The 13,127-nt window shown below is 40.7% G+C and overlaps 1 long non-coding RNA gene across 1 annotated transcript in view; it reads right to left on the bottom strand.

Annotated features, from left to right (window-relative positions):
- Positions 1 to 13,127, bottom strand: part of LOC309385901 — a 216,433-nt gene that overhangs the window by 154,837 nt on the left and 48,469 nt on the right. The gene's annotated exons all lie outside the window — the stretch shown is intronic.

The raw sequence follows: 13,127 nt of genomic DNA on the forward strand, positions 1-13,127 counted from the left end.
GCAGAGATTCAAATGCAAGATGTGAATGTCATTCCTTTGCCCTTGCTGTTATTTGGCATTGAAAGATGTAATCCTTCTATACATCAGATTCTAGATATTAAAACGGCAACCATAGCAGATATCCTCCTTTTTTGTAGACGTGTGTTAATATATGCCACATACGACTTCAGCAACAGAGTGGTCAATGCCTGGGATGCACCTGACTGTTGTTATATCCTCAAAGCCCCATAACTTTAACCTTAAATTGTCCACTGTTGACCTCACCCCATTCCTAAGAGGTCAGTAGGGGCATGCATAAGTGCACCAGCATGCCTAACATCCCTGTCCTAATGTCCTCATTTATTTGCACCCATTTCCTGTGTTCTTATTCATGTTTATTCTGATTCCTGTTATCTTGTTCCTGTTATCTTGTACATGAGGACTGACTAACTAACTAACTAACTAACTAACTAACTAACTAACTAACTAAATAAATAAATAAATAAGAACCACTTAAAACTGTCTTATGCATGGGTTCAGGATAAGATGAAAGCAGTGTCAAGAGCAGTGGAACAGTGCTATCAGAGAATGTTTATAAGGTGAACATAGATGCAAGTGAGGAATGTCCCTTATTCCTTTAAGGTTTCAGAAGCAAGCACAACTGTCTTGAAGGGCAAAGACTAGCTCTGCTCTTTGTGCAGCAACATTTCTCCCTAAACCTCCTGGTTTCACCACCAGGTTGACCTTAAAATATTCAAGACATTTGGTTCTGTCGCAGGGGTGGGCTGCTGGGGGTTCGCAGGGGTTTGGGAGAAACCTCCGGTACTTCTGACGCGCCCTAAAAAGTTGGCTTTTCCAATATGCCGGCCTGGCCTCTTAATGTTAATTTTAATTTTAACTTATTTTAAATGTATTGTTGCTTTTAAAAAAAAATCGTGGTTTTTTTTTTTTTTTTGGAAATGGATTTAATCTTTTTTTTAACTTTTGAGATGTGTGTTTTTAATGTTCTACGCCGCCCTGAGTCCTTTTGGAGAAGGGCGGCATATAAATCCAAATAAACCAAACCAAACCAACTCTAACTAAGATTCTGTGCAGTTCAGAGAACCCCCAAATCCCACTCCTGGCTGGGCCTCCCTCCCTACTCCCAGGAGTTCCCACATGGCCCATTTTGGATGTAGGTAAATGCAGGGCGCGCACAGAGGCTTGGGGAGGGTGAAAAATGAGCCTACTGGAAGTTCAGGAAGACCAGATATGGGCACAGAAATGGGCTCCAGAGGGCCTCCGGAGCCTGGGGAGTCAGTTTTCATCCTCTCAGAGGCTCGAGAAAAGCCTCCACAGTCCAGGGAGGGCAAAAACACCCCCCACCATGGTGCAGGAGGTCACACCCATCGTGGCCATGTTCACCCAGCAACCGGGCAGAGAACCCGTTGCTAAAAATTTGAAGCCCACCTGTGGTTCTTTGTGACTTTAACCGTCACTTGGGTTATCTTGAATCTGGAAAAGCTTAGGGGTTTGATTGTCCTCATGGAAACTATGGACCTGATGTAATTATAAAAGGCCTAGGCCTACTTGTTCAAATCATTTGTTGGTTTCTTAGTTATCACCAGAACAATTAGGATACCCAACTGAGATTTTAAACATTTGAAAGTTAAAGTGCTGAATGTCTTACAGCTTTTGTTTACTATTTTAAAAGGAAAGGGCATTCAAACTATAAACCTATTCAAGGAAAATATTTTTAAGAGAAAAAAATGCAGGAAAAGATGGTGTATTTTTTTTCCCTCAGTAGTTTAAAGGTCATTCCAACTCTTATCTTGGCACAAGTCAGCAAGGAAAGGGTTATTTTTTCATCCAGTTCCTTTAGCTTCTGAAATATTTTATCAGTTAGACAGCATCATCCAACTTTATAACAATAATTAAGCCTAAACCACATGTAGTCACCATCATGCTGGGAATAGTCATTTAATATCCCACAAAGTAAATCTTTAATTCGAAGTTATCAATCCATCAGCATTTCTCAGACCTATTATAATTTTTTGGAGGCATTGGTGGATTGATCCCACAAAATTCTTCCTATTGGAGAGAAATAAGGGAGGGATAATTTGTAATCTTTTAACTTGGGGTATATAGTAGCAGAAATATAATGAGGACAGAGAGTTTAGTAAAATTCCATTTAAGCTGCATATCATTCTCTGCAATTCCTGAGTCTTTTATATAGTTGAAGCTATTGAGGGACAAAAATAAAATTCAATAATCTAATCTAGTTAAAAGTCACATTTTAGGCAGAACTATCCTAACAAGGATAAAGATTTTGCTTTTCTTTTTAGCCTGATAATTTTAATTACTCAATAATTATATTATTTTTATATCACTGGAAGATTTTTTTTTCTTTCCAGGTTTTTGATGCAATACTTCTAGAGCATGGTTTGGCAGTCAAAGCTTGGTGGTATCAAAATTGAATAAATTGAATAAATTAATAAAGCAAAGTACATGAAAATGATGAATGAAGTCAGGTACATCAAAACCATATTGTCTTGTCTAGGAAATGTTGAGCAAATTGGAAAAAAAATCCCCACCCCCATTAAACTTTGGAAATTAACGAATTTGGTTACAAATTTTACAACAGAATTTGGGGGATAATAAAAAGCAAAACTGATCATCTTTTCTGTACCAAGGGATAATTTGCAAATGGCTTTAGCCATGATCCCACTGAGCAAAAAATAAATAAAAAATCAGTCTCAGTATTTTATACACTACATTCAAGGGATCAAGTAACATGACCAAGAAAACTTGTATTAAGTTATATTTTTTTTCTCTTTCTAATTTTTTTTAACTAAATATGACAGAAATCAGTAGGAAATCAATAGAGCTTTCAGTTACAGTCCAGCTATTGATGCTTAATGTTGTTTATAAAAAGGTATAATGTCCTTGCAACTAGGTAGGATTAGTTTCTTGAGAAATATGCAAAGCTGTGTTTTTTATGGTTCTTTAAAAGCAGAGTTTAAGTTATTCATTAATTTGCTTATTGCAACAGGAAAGTTACAAGTATGAATATCAAGCGTGGGCTGAAAAATCCAGACAACTAATAGATGGTCATCAAAGTCATTCAGAGAGTTCCAACCTATAATGATACCTATATATGTAGGCCAAAACTAGTAGCTCTAAACTGAACTTAAATATAGTTGGGTTGTGAAAAATAATTAATTGAATTCAGCATTCCCACTGTTGTGGGACATAATCCTGTTGTCTTCTGTTGGAGGAATGAAGAGTCCAACTACTACTGTTTTGAATAAAAGTATATGTGCATGTGAGGGAAAACACTACCGCTTATCCAGAGGGTATGTCTACCTCAACAATTATGTACTAGCATATCCAGGATATTTAGAGAAATTTATGATTATGATTGAATTTGTATCCATATTGTTTTTCTTGACAAGTTCAGATCTTAAATCCAGTCTGGTAATCAACAAGGCACAGGCATGTACTTCATGGCCCTCAAAATGACATTAAACTTTTTTCTCCTCTTGACTTTCTCATGCTGTTTCCCATTTCCCATCTCTAGAAATAATTTTTTTAAAATAAAGTCCTTTGGCAGGATGTTCTCTCTAGTTGCCCCTCAGCTTTGGATCTTGGCCGGGAATCTGGCATCAGGATGTCAGCTTGAGCAGTATATTTATTTGAAAGCCATTCATATACTCAATACTATTGTTGATAAACAATTAAAACCCATTTTATTGAGACTTCTCATTAACAACAAAAACATGTGTACACGCTAAAATGTGCCATCAATTATAAGTCGAAGTGGAATAAAATGTAAAATATAAGCCCACCCCTGAAAATAAGCCCCCTGGACAATCCCCCCTTCCGGCCAGGCAGAGCACTGCTCGCTGACCTAACGGTATCCCGAAGGCGCCAAGCCTCGGGAACGAGGTGGGGGCAAAGGCGCTCACATTGCTTGATGCTTTCGGGGTACCGCTAGGTCGAGGGGGGGGTTGCTGGGAAGCTGCTCTCTTGCGAGCGGGCTCCCGAACAGCCGGGCACAGCCTCAGGAGCTATGCAGCAACCATGAGGTTACCAAGCTTGCGAGCAGCCGCTCAGCAACCCCCCTTTCCAGCCGGGTACAGCGCCGTTGACCGAACTAGCAGTACCTGGAAGGCACCAAGCAACATGAGCACCTGTTTGCCGCCCTCTGCCTCCTGCGGCTCGGTGTCTTCGGGGCTCTGCATGGCTGGAGAGGGGGGCTGTGCAGCGGCTTTTCCATTCCCCGCTCGTGCGAAGGGCATCTCCTCTGCTGGCGCCGCCCGACACTTGGTTTTTTTTTTCAAAGCATGGAGGATGGACGCCGCTCTGGAAGTACGCTCTATAGTTGTGGGCTGCAGATTGTACAACCATAGAGCATACTCCCAGAGCGGTATCGTACCTCCGTGCTTTGGAAGCCGCAACGGAGGATGGATGCTGCTCTGGGAGTACGCTCTATGGTTGTATGATCTGCAGCCCACAACTATAGAGCGTACTTCCAGAGCGGCATCCATCCTCCATGCTTTGAAAAAAAAAAACCAAGCCAGCAGCGGAGATGCCCTTTGCGCGAGCGGGGAGCGGAAAAGCTGCTGCGCAACCCCCCTCTCCAGCCATGCAGAGCCCAATTCACTCACCTAGGGGCATTCCGAAGGCACCGAGCAGCAGGAGGAGGAGGGCGGCGAACAGGCGCTCGCGTTGCTTGGTGCCTTCCGGGTACTGCTAGGTCAGTCAGCGGTGCTGTGCCTGGCTGGAAAGGGGGGTTGCCGGGCAGCTGCTCGCGAGATTGGTCACCTCATGGCTGCTGTGTTGTTGCTGTGACAGCGCAACACAGCCATTCGACCCTGAGGCTGTACCCGGCTCTTCTGGAACCCAGTCGCAAGGGAGCAGCCGCCCGGCAACCCAAAAATAATAAGCCCTCCCCTTTAATAAGCCCAAGGCCATATTTCGTGGGTCAAAAAAATATAAGACCCTGTCGTATTTTCGGGGAAACACGGTATTTTTTTTATTTTTTATTTTCAAAACAAATACAACACATCCTTCTTTACATACTGTAGAAAGTGTATCAGTTGGTTACAAAAAGGCTTTCGTGCATCTCTTCCCCAGTCAACAAACATAATTCATATTAACTCAAGTATTTTAACTCAGATATTTATACATGTTACCATCATCATATCTCCATTTTTCTTTGACTATAATTGTTTAAACGTCCTTCATCTTAAAATATACCAAGATTTAATACATAACCACATACTGGCATTTCATTTACTATTTCTAAAATCCTCCAATATCACTGGATCCTTATGTCCTATTCTAGCTAAGCATCCATAATATTTAATAACAAAGTTTTCTAATCTTCCTTTCTAAATCACTGTTTACAATTTACATCGAGTTTCCTTATGTTGTACCCATACCTATATACGTTGTTATCATTATCCCGCCTTTATTTAACTATATCATGTATCATAACGTTTTCCCCCTAATAATCAAGACTTAAATGTATCTAACTTAGTTCTTTTTTTATTAACCTTTATATATAATCCAAAAGGATTTCTAATCTTCCTTTCATGGGTACCATTCAATATTCATATCCAATTATTACATATCATAACACTACACATTGTATACGTTATTATCATTATCAATTATTTATTTAACTATATCTATTGTCATTAAATTTCACTAAGTTTAACTAGTTTTAAATTATACTCTTCCATCTATCAACCTGTATCTTTCCAGTAGCAAAACAGTCTCATATCTTCTGCCATTTGTGGTGTCAGTCCTCTAATCATCTCCTTAATCAACTTTGTATGGACCCCACTTAACAACTCCTTGCTTATAAAATCTCTCATGTAATTTCGATGCCCTTCTTCTGTTTCCTTAATCAGCTTATCTTTGATTGTCGGTAGTGTTACCAATGATATTGCTAATAAAATTTCTCTCTTTAAATTCATAAATTCTTTTGTTTTTTCTTCTTCTGTATCTTGCCATCTGGGGTAGATTTCCCCTCCATTTAATTCCTCTTTCAGTATTCCACTCTTTCCATTTTCAGAGACAAAACAATCACCATAAATATCAGCAATTTTAATTTCTTTATATTCATTTTCCTCTTCAATTTTTAGGATTTTAACCACCCTTTTTCCATTTGATAAACATCTCCAACTTCTTCATTATATTTTACTGTTAAATACTCTAAGTCTTCCAACTTCTTCTCTATCCTCTCATATGTGTTTGATAATTTCTGTATTTCTGAGAATATATTTTGCAGACTTAAAATTTCTTTCTGCTGTTGAAATTGTGCCATTATCTCCAGCTAACAAACACTGTTGCTCTAGCTTGGAAGGTTTTAACAAGATTAAGCATAGATTCACAATAACATTTTATTTTCACCTTTCTCTGGTTAAAGATATACTTCAAAGGGACATCTATATGCTTTTCTTCTTATCAATCTCTATAAACAAGCAATGAGACCTTGGATTGCCAAGCCAGGATAATCAGTGAGAAAAGTAAGAGTGTTTCGTTTCCAATACACAAACCTCCAGCCTCCGAGTAGCAGTGTTATTGTTGTAATTTTCTTTGTTACTTTTTGTATCTTTTTTGTATTTCAAATTTTAAAAAAGTCTGATTTTTGAATGAGTTAGAAGAACACCCACAGTAATGAAAGAGGAGAATTTTAGTCCATAGGTTACAAGGAATAATAAAAGAAAAAAAATAGAAGAAGAAAACTTAATCTATTCATTTTAAAAGGCTTGCATAAATTCCATCCATGAAGATTGCATTTAAAAAGTAAGATAACCCATTGTCCAAAACCATTCCAAATTTAATTCCACTGCTTATTTCTTCTGTTCTCCAATTTAAATTACTTTAAGTTTTTTATAGGCAGTCTCTTTTAAAACGGTAAAAATTCCTCACCAGCTGGAAACACTTTCTCTTTCCGTATCCTTCCATTTTGGAGCCACCCCGACTTCATCAGCCTAATGGCTGGATTTTTTGTCGCCGGCTTGAAGAACTTCTCTTTGATCGATCAGGGAGTTTGCGATGTCCCTGAGATCAGCAAGACATATTCTTCCTGTTCACCATCTCCGTGGGACGGTTTAGGTCCGTTTGGCCAGCGGCAAAAGTATCGATGGCGATCTCAGAGCGTTGAGATCGCACGTCGTCTCATCACGACATTGGCTCCTCCTCTCTAGACTAGGAGGTTAATGGAGGCATCAGCAGTGTTCTTTAAGAAAAATACATTACTACTGCATTTCCGTTTGGCATAGTCAGTTTGGCTACAAATTGGGGAACTATGGGTTCTAGTCCTTCTTTAGGCACAAAACGAGTTGGGTGACTTTCAGCAGTCACTTTTTCTCACCTCTAGGAAGAAAGCAATGGCAAACTGTTTCATAAACAAACAAAAAATGTGTCACAAAAACTGCAGTGACTCATCCAGGCAATCTCTGGAATGGGAAGAAAACATCCAATCTACTAAAGTTTTTATTAGTGAGCTCTTGTAAAGAACAATTTACTGCCAGTTACAAAATCATACCATTCCCTTCATTCATAATGATGGGTGGAAAATCTGGGAAGAAATGTATCAGTTTCTACAGAAACAATGACCATTTTGGGCTTTAGTATTTTACTGCTTTAAGTTGAATAAAAGACTAATTGGTATTGAAGACTCATTTAAAAAGTCCATTTTCATATTTATATGTCAGTCCTGTCCATTCCCTTGGCCCTTGGTGTTCTTGTTCCACTTGGACCACATTTATCATGTTATTGATTAGTGGGTTCTCCTCCTACATTACCCTTCTTGGGCTGAAAAGAAAACTTTTGTCAATTTCATATGGTTACAAAAAGACAGATGAATCCTTTGCTTGTAAAACAAAGAGGCCCACCATGCCTACCATAAAGTTGTAAAAGATAATCTCAAAGCTTTTCTTTTTATTGATGAACTTGTTAAAAACTGGTCATGGAGGGCAGGGACCAGAGATGAGGGATTGTTCCTGCAATCCATTGGAGTGGAGATGTTGCCTACAATAAAATGCAATGCATTGGAGTGGAGATGTTGCCTACAATAAAATGCAATTCATTGGAGTGGAGATGTTGCCTACAATAAAGTGCAATCCATTGGAGTGGAGATGTTGCCTACAATAAAATGCAATCCATTGGAGTGGAGATGTTGCTTACGATAAAATGCAATCCATTAGATTGGAGATGTTGCCTACAATAAAATGCAATCCATTGGAGTGGAGATGTTGCCTACAATAAAATGCAATCCATTGGAGTGGAGATGTTGCCTACAATAAAATGAAACTCGATAGGCAAACTGGATAGGGCTGTTTGAGCCAGCATGAACCAGAAAGCATTAAAGTTGATGTGTGGTAGAAAAGATTGATGAAAGTCACTTTTCTGGTGAGATGAGGCTGATAGGTCAGTGGCCCTACTCATACTGGGAAAACTGGTCATGTGAATAAATCATCTGCTACCACGATATTTCTGGAGTGTAACAACCTTGGAAAAGTTTGAATTCAATGAACTTTGGAATAATCCTGTTTTATTCAAATTGTCGCTTCTTTTTGAATTAGTATGATTGAAAGCACACTCTTTAAAAAAAATGTTCCAGAGCAAGAAAAAAGCAGCCATCATTTGGGAGGTACAATCTCAACTAATTCATAACAGTAAGATAACAGAGATGTCCATGAAGATTCTCAGTCATCCAGATTATGGTTGCCCCAAGGGTGCTTTATCAAAAGGCAACTGGAATTTCTTTGGAGTGGGGGAGGGTCCTTCGTTGTGCCCCCCCGGTATCACCGCCGTTGCCTGAGCCACCATACTGTGCCATTTGGCCATTTGGCCCCTCCTCCTGTGATACTATGGACTGGGTCAACAGAGTGCGGCCCTGGCGATGGATATGAGTGTGGCTGGCATGGGCGGAGCTTAGCTGTTGGAGTCGGAGTTGGAGCAGATGCCGATGCCGCAGCTGTCCTCGTTGCCGCCATCACTGGCTGCTTCACCACCTCCCAAGTTAGCATCTGCTGCGATTTTGACAGCTGGCTGTTACTCTTACATATTGTCCTCAACACCAACTATTTTTATGATGGACATAAGTTTCCCGCTACCCCCTTGAACACTGCTGGCTGCCCCCCCCCTGACATGTCATCTCCTCGTTCCATGTCCCCATGATGTCATCCTGTTTGGTTGATGACGCACTCTCTTCTATGTTATACTGCGACAGAACTTTATTTCCTCCGCGAACTCCCACTTTCCCGGGTTGAATAGAAATATCCCCTAAATCTAGATCATTCATCCACTGCCCAGAGACAAAAATCAGGTCGAGCGTGTGTCCCTCATTATGGGTGGGGTCTTGAATTAACTGAGTTAGGTCCATAGCCGTCATGGAAGCCATGAACTCCCGAGCTGACTCGGATGTCTCGCCAATGGAAGGCAGATTGAAATCCCCCAGGACCATAAGCCTGGGGAAATCAACCGCCAATCCAGGTAAGACATGCAGCAGCTCCGGCAGGGCCGATGAAACGTAGCAGGGAGACAGGTACGTAACAAAAAGGCCCACCTGATCTCCAAGGCTCCACTTCACAAAAAGGGACTCACACCTGCCTAACTGAGGCACAGTGACCTCCTGAAGTCTGAGATTTTCCCTAATAACCACTGCCACCCCCCCTGTCCCTGCCCTGAGCTCTTGGCTGGTGAAACGCCCAGAAGTCTGGTGGCATAGTTCGCTAAGGGGAACACCCCCCTCATGGCCCAACCAGGTCTCCGTAATGCACGCCAGGTCCACTCTATCCTCTTGTATGAGGTCATAAATGAGGGGAGCCTTATGTACCATGGACCTGGTGTTAGGCGACACCAGCCGGAGACCAGGGTCCTGTAATCCAGAGCACTCGGTGTGAGAAGGGAGATGAGGGTCGGAATGCGTGATCACTCTTAAACAGCAAACCCGCATCCTCCAAACATAATTTGGTCCTCGGCCCCCATCATATCTGCCTCTCCCACAAACAGTAGAGATGGTGAATCCCCCAATGGAATGGCTTAATGTCTCCACCGGAATCCTGGCCTGTTAATATTATCTAATTTTTTTAATGTTATTGTCATATTAATTGGGGGTATTTTGGGATATTTATCTAATTTCCTTTTAACTTTTGTGATATGTGTTTTTTAATCTTGTACGCCACCCTGAGTCCTTTGGGAGAAGGGCGGCATATAAATCCAATAAAACAAAACAAACAAACAAACAAACAAACAGTATAGTAATTATCAGTTTCTGATTGCTATTATAGAGCTTTAATATACAGATCAACAAGTTAAACCATTATTTTTTTTCCAGATTATGTATTCAATCAAAATATTTGTATCTCAGGAGAATTGCTTGCACTTCTTCCAGCCATCTTGTTTCAATATCTTCTTCAGAACTCTTCAGATGCTTCGAAAATTTCCTGATATTTAACCCCCCTTGGGAGGCCTATAGATATTTATGTAAAAGAAACAAGGATTGCAGATTTAAAAAAGAGAGAGAACCATAAGTCAGCAGCAAATCAATTTTAAAAATACTGGTATTAATAGACAATATTCTATAAAAGCTTACATCAGTATATTGTTCTAGAATTATTAACTTATTTGCATATTTTTTCATTTGTTATATATTTTATTGATTCAGTTACCCACATGCCAAAAGCAGCATTTGTTCAGAATATGTTCTGATATACAAGAGAATTACCATTACTATGGGAAATTATGCAGCTGACTGAAAAAAAAGTTGATGTAGAAGGACAAAGGAATGGAAAGAGGGAAACCATTCATTGATCGATTATTTTAAAAGACATTTGTAGGGAAACACACAGGACAACTAAAGACGGGAGTATGAGAAAAAGACTTAATGGTCAAGAATGACAAATCTCATCATAATACTTCAAAGTGATTTCAAACCATAAAAATTAATACTAAACAGGTATGTAAGAAAAAATCAACCAAAAAGCCAATGCTTCTCTGATGGGTTGGGGTAAAAGAAGGACAAATAATAATAATAAGAGTGTCATTATTATGATGTCATCAATTGTTCCCCTATTATACATGCATCATTATATTGCTCTGTTTCATGTTTAATTTGGCACTTGGATAAAATCATCAGATTCAGAAGACACTTCTGCTCTCTAATAGTGTCTAAGGAAGAAATAAAAAATATTCTTAACAGGAGAACAAACTCTTTAAAAAGTATGAGGAATATAAGACTTATTGTTAATTAATTCATTGTTTGGAATAAAAAAGGGAATTAGCCTGGAGCCATTATGTTCCCATAAGTAGCCTATGTCCAACCACGCTTAAATTCTGTTAATCCTTATCTAGCACCAAAATAGTGCTGACCATTACTTGACTAAATTCCTGTGCATAGGCATGAACAATACATTAATTTAATTGAAACTTAACATGTGGCCCTGGTCTGATAGATGTAGATGTAAGTTTAGATATAGATCTTAGTATAGCTATTTGGCTGCCCAGCTAGAGACCAATTCTGGGTGGTTTATATTACTGAGAATAAAAAACAATAATAAAGAGACTACGTATGTGTGGAGATACTAAGATACTACAGGGGCTGTAGAGCTCCCTACTCAGGAGCCTGGGAAAATAACTTGGTTTTTAAAGACTTCCTCAACACCATTACATCAGAGCAACATGTATCTTAAGAAAAAGAAAAACCCAAAGTGATTTTTAATAGCATTTAAATTTAAAATGTTTCCTGGCAATTAAAACTGTTGCATTTGCAAAAAATATTTCTTCAATACAAAATTGTATATATATAAAAAAAAGACTGCTGCATTTGTTTAGAGCAGAATAAGAGAGTGAGGTATAGAATGTTGACTTACCATGAACAGCACGCCATACCTCCAGAACAGACTCCTCTAGTTACGGTGGTGGGTGGACATTTGCGCCAAATACAGGCGCCAGGAATTTTTTTACAAGCAATGTCACGAGGGTCATTGTCATCAGATGCTGCGTAAAAAATGGCAGGAAATACCATTGGCATTTTAGAATCTGTATTTATTTATTATTACTAATTCTATTTTATTCTTTTCATAAATCTTACATATTTCATGATTTACATTCATTCTACAAATAATAATAACAAGAAGCCCAAAATATTAGGAACACTGCTTGAACACTGTTGGCATTTACCGTGGTTGTTGGCTATGCCCGGTCGTTTGCACCAACCCCCGCAACCTAGGTGGTCAGGAACTACAGAGCCCGGGGCTACGGCTGATGCTTTGCAATGCAAGGTCCGTAACCAACAAGGCCCCCCTCATTAATGAGTTGATCTCTGAGGGGGAGCTAGACCTTGCAAGGATAACGGAAACCTGGTTGGGCCACGAGGGTGGTTTACCCTTCGTGGAAATGTGCCCACCAGGTTTCCGTGCATTCCATCAGCCTCGGGCCCTGGGTAAGGGTGGTGGGGTGGCGGTAGTTATATGGGAAGGTCTAGAGCCGAGGGAGTTCACTGTTCCTCAGATATCCGGGTGTGAGTCCCTTGGTGTGAAATGGGGCCCAGGGAGGCAGTTGGGTTTGCTGATTGTATACTTGGCTCCTCGCTATACATCAGCAGCCCTGCCCGAGCTCCTCGAGCTGATCTCGGAGACGGCGGTTGAGATCCCCAGGCTTGTGGTTATGGGGGATTTCAACCTGCCATCGACGGGAGCAGCATCTGAGGTAGCTCGGGAGTTCATGGCTTCCATGACAGCCATGGGCCTGACGCAGTTAATTCAGGGCCCCACACACGAAGGAGGCCACACATTGGACCTTGTTTTTGTATCTGAGCAGTGGACGAGTGATCTGGGTAGAGGGGAGTTTACTGTTACACCCCTGTCATGGTCAGATCACTCATGTCTCCGGCTTGACTTCCCTGGCGCTACCCCCCACCGCGAGGAGGCGGGACCAGACGGTTCACGCTGGTACCGCCCCAAGCACCTGATGGAGCCGGATAGGTTCCAGACGGAGTTTGGGCCATTACCTGTAGCCCTGACCCGCGCTCGGTCGGAGGACCTAGTGGCCGCCTGGAATAGGGCGGCGGCTGGGGCCTTGGACCGGGTTGCGCCTTTGCGACCTCTCCTGCGGCAGCGACCCACCCGGGCTCCTTGGTATACCGA

This window comes from Natrix helvetica, assembly GCF_964273705.1.
Source record: "Natrix helvetica genome assembly, chromosome: 2".
Classification (NCBI taxonomy): domain Eukaryota; kingdom Metazoa; phylum Chordata; class Lepidosauria; order Squamata; family Natricidae; genus Natrix; species Natrix helvetica.